The sequence below is a fragment of the Pediculus humanus genome, genomic scaffold (genome assembly GCF_000006295.1).
Source record: "Pediculus humanus corporis 1103172107373 genomic scaffold, whole genome shotgun sequence".
Taxonomy (NCBI): Eukaryota; Metazoa; Arthropoda; class Insecta; order Psocodea; family Pediculidae; genus Pediculus; species Pediculus humanus.
The window spans coordinates 30456-42130 of record NW_002987001.1 but is presented as its reverse complement, the minus strand read 5'-3'; positions in this window follow the sequence as shown (position 1 = coordinate 42130).

Sequence of the window (11675 nt, the reverse complement as noted above, 5' to 3'; positions counted from 1 at the left end):
AACCCATTTTCGTTTTAATTTTTTTTTTTAAAACTTTTTACGGTCGCAAAAATTAGTTAGTATTCGTTCCGTTGAGAAATCATTACCAAAAAAAAAAAAAAAACTGAAAATGGCGAAAAAATAATTGAAATGGAAAAGGAGAACAAACTGAAAATTTCACCTCAACGCCATTTTTTTTTTCGAAAATTATGACACCGTTAGATGTGTGATGATACCCTTTTACGTAGAGGAAATTTTCCTTTTTTTTTTTTTTTTTTTTTTTAGCATAAAAATATAATCTCGAGTTGTGGATTTATATTTATTATTATTATTATTATTATTATTATTATTATTATCATTATTATTATAATTAGTAATAAATAAATTACGATACGATTCGAGTAAAGTTCAAACGACGACATTAGTTCAATGAGGGTTAACGAAAAACCGATTAAATTTCAACCTTTTTTTTTTTTTTTTTTTTGTAATTAAAAAAATATAATAATTATCAACTCCCAGCCATAATAATAATAATAATAATGATGATGATGATGATGATGATGATGATGTTATCCAGTTAAGATTACGTAAGTTGAGTTGAGTCGAGTCGTTCTAGTACGGATTCGTAAATTTTCCAATGAATTTTTTTTTTTTTTTTTTTTTTTGAAAAAATTTCTTAAATTCTTCCCTCCCCCCTATTTCCCTCCAAATCATTTTTTATCATCTCCGTATTTTCGTCTTTATGAAAAAAAACAAAGATACAAACATACAAACAAACAAAAACAAACGTAATAAACGAGAACGAAATGCGTGCAAAACCTTGGAAGTAAATCGCATGTGTTGTATGAAAACCGGTCTTGTTGTTGTTGGAAAAAAAAAAGTGCGTGTGTTTTTGCGTGAGTTGCGTTGCAAAAAAAAAAAAAAAAAATTTTCCACGAACCACCACCACCACCACAGCCTCACGTTGTAACCAATAAGAAGATGAAAGAAAATGAAAAAAATCTTTTAAACGTTCGCATTACGCAATTTACGCACCCCCCCATCAATCGCCGAGAGGGGTGGTGTGGGAAAGGAGAAAAAAACATGGCGACATTTCAAGTGAATGGGTTTGACATTGGGAAAAACGTTTTACGAACAAACAAACAAACAAACAAACAAAAAAATTCATTTTACGTTTCCTTTTTTTTTCCTTTTTTTTCCTTTTTTTTATTTATTTCCCTTTTCGTGTTGTCGTCGTTTCTCTTTCGAGTATTTTACTCTCGAAAAAAAAAAAAAAAAATGAAAAATGTCCTCCATTTTTTCGTTTTTTTCGTTTTTGATGTACGAGCGCGTGAACTTGAACTATTAATCGTGCAAAGATTTTTTTTCTTTTTTTTTTTTTTTTTTAATTTGGAAAGAAAGAAAGAAAGAAAAAACGTTGAGAACAATTTTATTTTTCACCATTTTGTAAAAAAAAAAAAAATTTTGCTTCATCATTCGAATTTTTTTTTTTTTTTTTTTTTTTTTTTTGCATTCATGCTCTATTAAAACGAACAGGAAAAAAAAAAAGAGAGAGAGAGAGAGAGAGAGAGAGAAAATGAGTCATTTTTTAATGCATTGCATTAAAAAAAAACAAACCACGCACGTACCTCACATTCGACTTTGTTCTCGCGTTAAAAATTAATCGTAATTTTATTATTATTATTATTTTTTCGACATTGTGCCTTTGCACGACACGGGAGGAACGAGCCTGCCTGCCTGCCTGCCTGCCTGCCTGCCTGCCTGCCTGCCTGTTTTCTTTCAAACCTATTAAAATGTTAAACAATGTCAAAGAACTTGGCCGAGAGCAAATCAATTTCCATCACTAATTAAAATAACATGGGATCAAAAAAAAAAAAAAAAAAAAATCCACCGATTATTATTATTATTATTATTATTATTATTAAAACAGTAAAAAAAAGGGGGGGGGAGAAAAAATATTAATTTATATATTAAAATTTTCATTAGATTCGTTGGAGTCTCGAATCGAAGAAATGAAATAAGTGGGGAGGAGTTTTGCGGGGGTGGTTCGTGCCATCAATGACAAAACCTTCGTCGTTTAAATATTTGGCCCGGTTCGGATTACGCGACAGCATCAATCAATCAACCAATCAATCGAGAACGTAATCGATAATAATAAATCTAGGACTTTAAAAAAAAAAAAAAAAGGTAAAAAAAAAATTTTTTTTCTTCCCGTTTTCTCTCTCTCTCTCTCACTCTTTTCTTCGAGTTTTTTTTTTTTGGGGGGGGGCTCGGATGAAAATGGCGAAACCTTCTCGTCGAGAGAGAGAGAGAGAAAAATTTAATTTAAATAAACGTGAATGTATTATACGTACACGCATGTACGTATAAGGTTGTTCTTTTTTTTTTTTTAACGCGTTTCGACCGGGTGTCCTTTATTCAAAGTTTTTATACGATTACAAAATTATTTACCATTTTTCACATTATTGAATTATTATTATTATTATTATTATTATAATCATCATCATCATCATCGTTATTGATATTTTTTTTTTTTTTACCTTGTGTCATTGAACACACAATCGCGCCATAGGCAAAGAATTTTTTTTTTTTTGCGTACAAATTAAAAAAAAAAAAAAGTTTTTTTTTTTATTGGTTTCATCGAACGAAGTGTGCCCCCCACCCCACCGGGACACAATTTTCAAAGTGTTTTCCCTCCCCCCCCCTATTCGTACGTAAGCTCGTGCGGGGATTCATTGAAGAGAAAATTAAGCGTTTGTTTTCTGTTTCGAAATTGCCACCAATGATCGCCTCCATTTTTTTTTTTTTTTTCCTTTTCTTTATTAAGATTATTATTATTATTATTATTATTTAAAATTGATTTCGATGACGCCATTACGAACGTCAATCAATTGTGAGAGAAATTTAAATATGACAAACGAACGAACGTTATTGTAACTCATCCGGAAAGTTAGCCCCCCCCCACCCCACCCCGATGGTCGGTCGGTTTTCATTTCATTTTTAATTTTAATTTAATTTAATTTTGTAAATTTTACATTATTATTATTATTATTATTATCGTCATGTCGATTTTGACGGTGTTGACTCCTTTTTTTTTTTTTTTTTGGTTTTTTCTAACGATTATAATTTCTTTACACTAGAAACGTTCAGGTTTTTTTTTTTTTTTTTTTTTTAATAAAATAACCCGCAAATCAGGTTTTTTTTAAAGCGAAGAAGATTCGCAAAAGCGTTTTTAAAAAAAAGGGGGGGAGGAATTATTATTATTATTTTTTCGCGATAATTTCGGACATTTTCCAAAAGGGGCAAAAATCAATCGATCAAAGGGGTGAGAAAGAGAGAGAGGGGGGGAAGAGAAAGTGAGAGAGCAAAGGGACTATAAAATTTTTTTATTTATTCGACGTTAACGTCAAATTTTTTCAATTCAGGTTCAAAAAAAAAAAAAAAAACGGTCAAATTTTCCATTTTCCAAAAAGAATATAAAAAAAACCGTCGTAAATTTTATTATTATTATTATTATTATTATTATTATTATTATTATTATTATTATTATTATTATTATTATTATTATTTTTGTTTCATTTGGATTGCATTTATTAGCGAACGAAACCAAGTGCCAAAAAGTGTCACACAAACTCTAACGTTTTAACTCGCGCACGCGTATTCCGACCGACCTAAAAACAGAAACCATCTTCGTTTTAATTTTAATTTTTAAAAACTTTTTACGGTCGCAAAAATTTGTTAGTATTCGTTCCGTTGAGAAATCATTACAAAAAAAAAAAAATGAAAATGGCGAAAAAATAATTGAAATGGAAAAGGAGAACAAACTGAAAATTTCACCTCGACGCCATTTTTTTTTTTTTTTTTTTCTTCGAAAATTATGACACCGTTAGATGTGTGATGATACCCTTTTACGTAGCGGAAATTTTCCCTTTTTTTTTTTTTTTAGCATAAAACCTCGAGTTGTGGATTCCTATTTATTATTATTATTATTATTATTATTATTATTATTATTATTATTATTATTAATATTATTATTATAATTAGTAATAAATAAATTATACGATCCGAGTAAAGTTCAAACGACGACATTAGTTCAATGAGGGTTAACGAAAAACCGATTAAATTTCAACCTTTTTTTTTTTTTTTTTTTTTTTGTAATTAAAAAAATATAATAATTATCAACTCCCAGCCATAATAATAATAATAATGATGATGATGATGATGATGATGATGATGATGTTATCCAGTTAAGATTACGTAAGTTGAGTTGAGTCGAGTCGTTCTAGTACGGATTCGTAAATTTTCCAATGAATTTTTTTTTTTTTGAAAAAATTTTTTAACCTTGGAAGTAAATCGCATGTGTTGTATGAAAACCGGTCTTGTTGTTGTTGGAAAAAAAAAGTGCGTGTGTTTTTGCGTGAGTTGCGTTGCAAAAAAAAAAAAAAAAAAAAATTTCCACGAACCACCACCACCACCACAGCCTCACGTTGTAACCAATAAGAAGAAGAAAGAAAATGAAAAAAATCTTTTAAACGTTCGCATTACGCAATTTACGCACCCCCCCCCAGCAATCGCCGAGAGGGGTGGTGTGGGAAAGGAGAAAAAAACATGGCGACATTTCAAGTGAATGGGTTTGACATTGGGAAAAACGTTTTACGAACAAACAAACAAACAAAAAAATTCATTTTGCGTTTCCTTTTTTTCTCCTTTTTTTTTCCTTTTTTTTCCTTTTTTTTATTTATTTCCCTTTTCGTGTTGTCGTCATTTCTCTTTCGAGTATTTTACTCTCGAAAAAAAAAAAAAAAATGAAAAATGTCCTCCATTTTTTCGTTTTTTTCGTTTTTGATGTACGAGCGCGTGAACTTGAACTATTAATCGTGCAAAGACTTTTTTTTTTTTTTTTTTTTTTTTTTTTTAATTTGGAAAGAAAGAAAGAAAGAAAAAACGTTGAGAACAATTTTATTTTTCACCATTTTGTAAAAAAAAAAAATTTTGCTTCATCATTCGAATCATTTTTTTTTTTTTTTCGGTAAACATTTGAGTTCTTTCGCCAAGTATTTTAAAAAGAAAAAGAAAAAAGAAGGAAAGAGAGAGAAAGAGAGAGAGAGAAACGGAAATTCGAATTTAAATCCTGTTTACTTTTTTTAAATTAAATTTAATTTAATTTAATTTAATGTAAAAGCGCGCATTTGCAAAATCGTCATCGTCATCATCGTCCTCCTCATCACTAAAAATAAATTTTTTTTTTTATATTTTTTTGTTGTTGTTTTGTGTGTGCGTGTGAGAGAGAGATAGAGAGAGAGTGAGAGAGTGTGAGAGAAAGAAAGAGAAAAATTTTTTAAATTTAATACCACCTTTCCATCCGGACGAAATATTTATTTATTTAATTATCTCACCTGGATTTTGATAACGTTTAAATGGTTAAATCCGATTTAGGCAAACAACACAAACAAACAAACGATCAAACAAACAAACAAACAAGCCTACGAACGAACAAACAAACAAACTTTCGACAATTTTCATTTATTATTATTATTATTATTTTTTTTTTTTTTTAATGACAAACAACGTAATAATAAATGTCCAAAGAGAAATTTTTTTAAATTTTCATATACCGATTCGTTTGATTTAATCATCATCATCATCATTATCGAGTTTCGAATAAAAAAAAAAAAAAAATTTGGAAAAACGACCGACTTGAAAATGCAAAAGAACAAACAAACGAGAAAAGTAATAATAATAATAATAATATTAATGCGAGTGATGGTAATTTTATACGTAAAAACGGTAGCAACGATATATTTATTTCATCATCATCATCATCATCATCATCATGGTTATTACTTTTTTTTCCTCTCTCTTTCTCTCCCCCCTCGTTTTTGCGTGATTGCGAGTTCAGGTTTTTTATATATTTCATTTTACGTCTACGTCATCGAGGTGTACGTTCACGGACGGTGTCAAAAAAAAAAAAATTTTTTATCACCTGTCCACGCGATCGTCCGTCCGTCCGTCCGAATCGTAAAAAATTATTATTATTATTATTATTATTATTATTATTATTATTATTATTATTATTAGTATTATTTTTGCACGATAGACTTTACTCTTTGAAATATCGTATACATTTAAAAAAAAAAGTAACGAGATTAATAATGGAAAAAAAAAAAAAACATAAAGAAACTAGCTAAAAATGGAGGTGAAACGCGTAGTAGTAGTAATAATAATAATAATAATAATAATAACCTGTTGGTACCTGTAAGGCTTGCATGACTCACTTTTTTTTTTTTCGAACAATCTCGAATCGATAGTAAGTAACTGTGTAGAATGAAAATTTACGATGATAATTTACTTGTTAAGTTAAACCTTGAACGAGTGAGTCTTTTCACGTTTATCATCATCATTATCATTATTATTATCATTACTTTTTTTTCATTGCAAAAAAAATAAGAAAGAAAGAAAGAAAGAAAAGGTAACCGTGAATAAAGCAAAAACGGAAATTTTTTTTTTTTTAACTTTGCACGAATTAATGCGGTTGGTTTGTATACCTCAGGTTCACTCAAAACCTGATTTTGCAAAAAAAGACGTTTTGGTTTGTAATAAATAAATAAATAAAAAAGAAAAACATTTTAAAAATTATTAATTTCATTATTCCGTTTTGTCGTCTGCTTTTTATTTTTCGGTCGAATATTCGATCGTTTGTTTGTTTGTTTGTATGGTTTTTTTTGTCTGTCTGAATATCGTTCGTACCCTCGAACAAAAAAAAAAAAAAAATACATTTACTTTTTTTTTCTCTCTCTCTCTCTCTCTTGGTTTGGCCTTATTATGTTTCGATTGCGGTTTGAGTCGTTAATTTGTTGTTTGTTTTTTTACGGCTTGTCTCTGTTTCCACGTCCAACATGTCGTCGGAGGTCTACTCCCACGTACGTACTCGAATAAGCACGATTTAAAAAAAAAAAAAAAAAAAACGTCATTTTCAATTTAAACAACAATTTTTTTTTTTTTTTTTTTTTTCGAAACTTTTATTTATTTATTTTTTTTTTCTCTCTCTCTCTCTCTCTCCCCGTCCTCTCCGTCTTTCTCTCTTTCTCTCTCTTTTAAATTTTCGCCTTGAAAAAATTTTGTTTTTCGTTCGTTCATCGCATTTAATGGTTTCTATTAAAAAAAAAAAAAAAAAGAAAAAAAAAGAAAATTCTCGCGTGTCGTGTTTACCATCTTTTTCTCTCTCTCTCTCTCTCTCTCTCTCTCTCTATCCAAACTACAGCAAATATTAAGCAATTTAAACGATTGATTATGAAATTTTTATTTTTTTTTTTTAAAAAAAACCCGTGAGAAATGAGTTTGTGCGTGTGAGTTTTATTCATTTAATAATAATCGGACGGAGTTGAAATTATTTTTAAAAAAACGATGAGGCTAACGTTAAATCGAACGTACGACTCCGTCAAGTTACGTTAAAGTAAAGAAAAAGAAAAACAAAAAAATTTCCACGTTAAATCAAATTGCAATAAGTAATAATAATAATAATAATGATAATGATAATCGCGATCAATCAGGTTATTGATTTAATTTGTTTTTTTTTTTTTCATTCTCGTTCGTAATTATTAAAAATATTATTATTATTATTATTAATGTTCAACCGGAAACGTTTTACTTTGGTCGACAACATGGAAACGTCGAGCAGTCGACGACGACGACAACAACAACAACAAAAACAAAACGTTACCATCTGTTTTTTATTTTATTTTGTTTCGAAACATTCGCGCGATTGTTTTCGTTATTATTATTATTATTATTATTTTTGATTTTGATTTTCGAAAACAAAATGAAACAAACGAATTTCATATATATTTCAAAACGTTAAGACATTTTGATTAAAGATTTGCACAAAAATAAATAAATAAATATCACAGAGCCAATTTTTTTTGCTTTTATCCCCTCCCCTCCCTTCCCTCCCCCGACCCCAATCCTCAAAATAAAAGACATTAATAATAATAATAATACTAATAAGATATACGTTTAAATACTTACATACTTAACGTGGGAATAAAATTTGTCAAAATGCTATTAAAAATAAAAACGACAACAAAAACAAAAACAGGGAAGAAAAATGAGGGGGAGAGAGAGAGGGGGGGACGGTGAGAGGGAATTTTCTGTTTTTAGATTTGCCCTTGTCAAAATGGCGAATAATATTTTATGTCGGAGCCAAATTTTTTTTTTGTTAAGATCCCAAAGATGTGGAAAAAAAAAAAAAAAAAAAAAAAAATGAAACGTGTTAAAAATTCGGTCAGATAAATCGAAGCCAAAATCGATTTTTTCGTTTTAACCCGTTTCGACTTCCACCGAAAGAGGGGGGGGAGAGAGAGAGAGAGAGAGGGCCCCTTCTTCTATATCCCTTCTATCTATTTTTATTTTTTTTTGGGGGGGGGGAGGCACACATTATAACAATTATCGTTGACGTTATTGATATTATTATTTTTTTTGTACCCGCTCGCAACGACCAAGGCAACTAAAAACCGTAACACAATTTTTCTCGAAAAAAACTTCTTCACAGGTTCACCTTGAAACGTTCTGTGCTATCGGCTAAGGTTTTGTTGTCCTTCTCGATCGTGTACAGGTTGTGAAATCGATTCTTTTTTCTTTAATATTCACGATATGATTAGCTTTTCTTTGTTTGAAATTTTTTTTTTTTGAAGAGTTTGTTCGAAGGAGAGAGAGAGAGAGATAATAACGAATAGAGAGGAAAATTACGAAGGTGTTAATTGTATGCAAAAATGGCTTTAAAAAAAAAAAAATAATAATAATAATAATAAATAGAAATTTTCTTGATGAACGCGTTGACTTTTTTTTTCGGGGGGGGGGAGGTCTTTTTAAAAATAATTTGCAAATAGTGATACGTTTGTGAAAACGGAGAAGAACTTTAACAGTAATGAAAATCGCTTTTTTTTTTTTTTTTTTATTTAGTTCGTTTTTATTACAACTTGTAATAACGGGTTTGATACGAGGGAAAACGATAATGATGATGATGATGGTGATTACTTTGTTTGAAATTTTTGCGAGGCAAAAAGGGCGAGTTTGAAAAAAAAAAAAAAAAAAAAAACAATGGAAAACGTCGCGAGAAGGATTTCCCCAGCCACGCCAAATAAAAAACCCTTCTCTTGCCTTTTCGACCCTCCCCGTTGCACCCCCCCCAAAAAAAAAACTTATTTGCATAGATAATATGGCTTTGATCTAAATAAAAAAAAAAAAAAATTCCATTCCCTACTAATTTTAGGATAACACTACGAAAAGTGTATAAAGACATTAGTTGTAAAATAATTTCGAATTGATACAAAAAGGTTGTACCTAAACCTACGAAGAAAAAATTTTTTTTTTTTCGAAACGAAACAAATGAATAATTACATGCAAATAATGATAATAAAAATGAGAATAATAATAATAATAATAATATAATTTTTTTTAAACTCGTTTTACCATTTTTGTATATCGATTGTTGTTGTTTTTGTTTTTGTTGCTTATATCGTAGTCGTCACATTCGTAGTATTCGTCGTATGCTAAATAATGTCCATTTATTAAAATAATAATAATAATAATAATTTCACGTATTTGTGTGTGTCCTAAGCGTTCGTAAAACTTGTCAAAAATTTAAAAATGTCGAGGGAGGATAATTATCGAACCAATTAGTAACAATCAATCGTCGAAACGTTACAAACAGTCATTATTATTATTAATTAATTAATTAATTCGACTTTTCCCCCCCCCCAATGTTGTTTGTTTGTCGGAGAGAGAGAGAGAGGGAGGGGGGAAGGGAGGAAAAAAAAAAGAAAGAAAGATGGGTATCGTAGTGAAAAAAGAAGAAAAAAAAATGGCCGACTCGTATATGTGATTTTTACGGTCTCGAATATATATACGTGATGAACAACATTAACGTAATAATAATATTTATAATGCGTAAAAAACAATAACAACAACAACGTTTGCCAACTAAACTCATTGTGTTTGTGTTTGTTTGTTTGTTTGTTTGCATGTCGAATTGTCGTATAGTAATTGATAAGACCTAATTTTAAACTCGAAAGATTGTCGTTGTTATTATTATCATCACAATCACAATATAACCGTTTTTTTTTTTTTTTTTTTTTTTTTTTAATTATTTAAAAGTAAAAAAAAAAAAAAAAAAATGACAAGAGTATTGTTATTGTTGTTAATTTTCGAAAACAAACAAACAAACAAAAACAAAAGAAATTTTTTAAATGAGTTGCGAAAATTAATAAAAAAAAAAAAAAAAATTTCTTTTCTCTCATTTTCCTATATATATATGTTTGTAATTGAGGTCGAAATAACATGTAAAAATAAATAGAAATTATTATTATTATTATTAATACTACTACTACTACTACTACCACTACTCCTACATTTCGAAATTATCTAATCACGGAACAAAAGCATTATTAATACACGGAAAAAATAAAATAAAAATAAATAAATATTATTATCAGAGTCCATTTTTTTTTTTTTTTTTTTTGAAAAAGAAAAAGACGAAAAAAATACGACTTTTATTATTATTATTCACGTCGTTGTTAATCCTTTGTTGTTAACTAATAATAATGATAATAATAATGTGTGTGTGACCCACTTTGTTTATTTATTTTTAACGTAACGTAAAAATATAAAATATTAATAAATAAATAAATAAATTTTTTTTGTTGTAATAAAATAAATTTCTGAGTTAAAAAAATTTTTTTTTTTTTTTCGTCATCCTTATTAATATTTTATTATTTTTGTTTTTGTTTTGTTTGTTTGTTTGTTTGTTTGTTCGTTCGTTCGTTTGTTGTTGTTTTTTTTTTTTTCACGGTCGAAAGGTTAAATGAAAAATTAAATTTAAATTTAAAAAAAAAAAAAAAAAAATCAATAAATGAATTGCTAAAAATAATACGTCCTTTTTTTTCTTTCTTTCTTTCGTTTTGAATTATTGTTATTATTATTATTATTATTATTATTATTATTATTATTATTATTATTTTGCGTTCTTGTTGCTCGTTATTGTCGTCGTCGTCGTCGACGTCATTTTTATTTTAAAAAAAATTTTAAAATTGATTATATGCTAACACAAAGAATAATGTTATGAAGTTTATTAATTTTTTTTTTTTTTTCAATTTTTTTTTGTACTTTCAGGTTTGGAAAACGATCATTTAAATAAAGATTCGAAAACAAAGAGAAAATAAAATGGCAAAATTTGCAAATTGTTAACCTTTTGAGGAGACGCCATGATAACATCGAAACAAAGACGACCTTGAGTTCACTTCTCTCTCTCGTATACGGGGGGAAAATGAATATGAGACAAAAAGAAAAAAAATGGAATTTTTTCGAATCGAATTTTTTGCATACGCGTGAAAGTAATTATTCGCGTTTTCTACGAATGAAATATAATCGACTTACCTTTTGGTTTTTTAATGTTTTATTCCTGAAAACAACAGCAAAATGAAAGCTTAATGGCTCCAAGCAGTCTCGATCATAAAACCCAGAAATGTACAACAAAAGTTTTCTACCCAGTAGTTTGCTCAGCTGATTGTCAGATATTGAATCAAGTGGAGCTCTCTCATTGGTTCCTACAATAATAAATGTTTAACTTTTGACAGACAGCTGATTTTGCGGGAGAAATGTCAGAGTGGAAAAAAAAAAAAAATTTTATGCCAGGGTCCGTT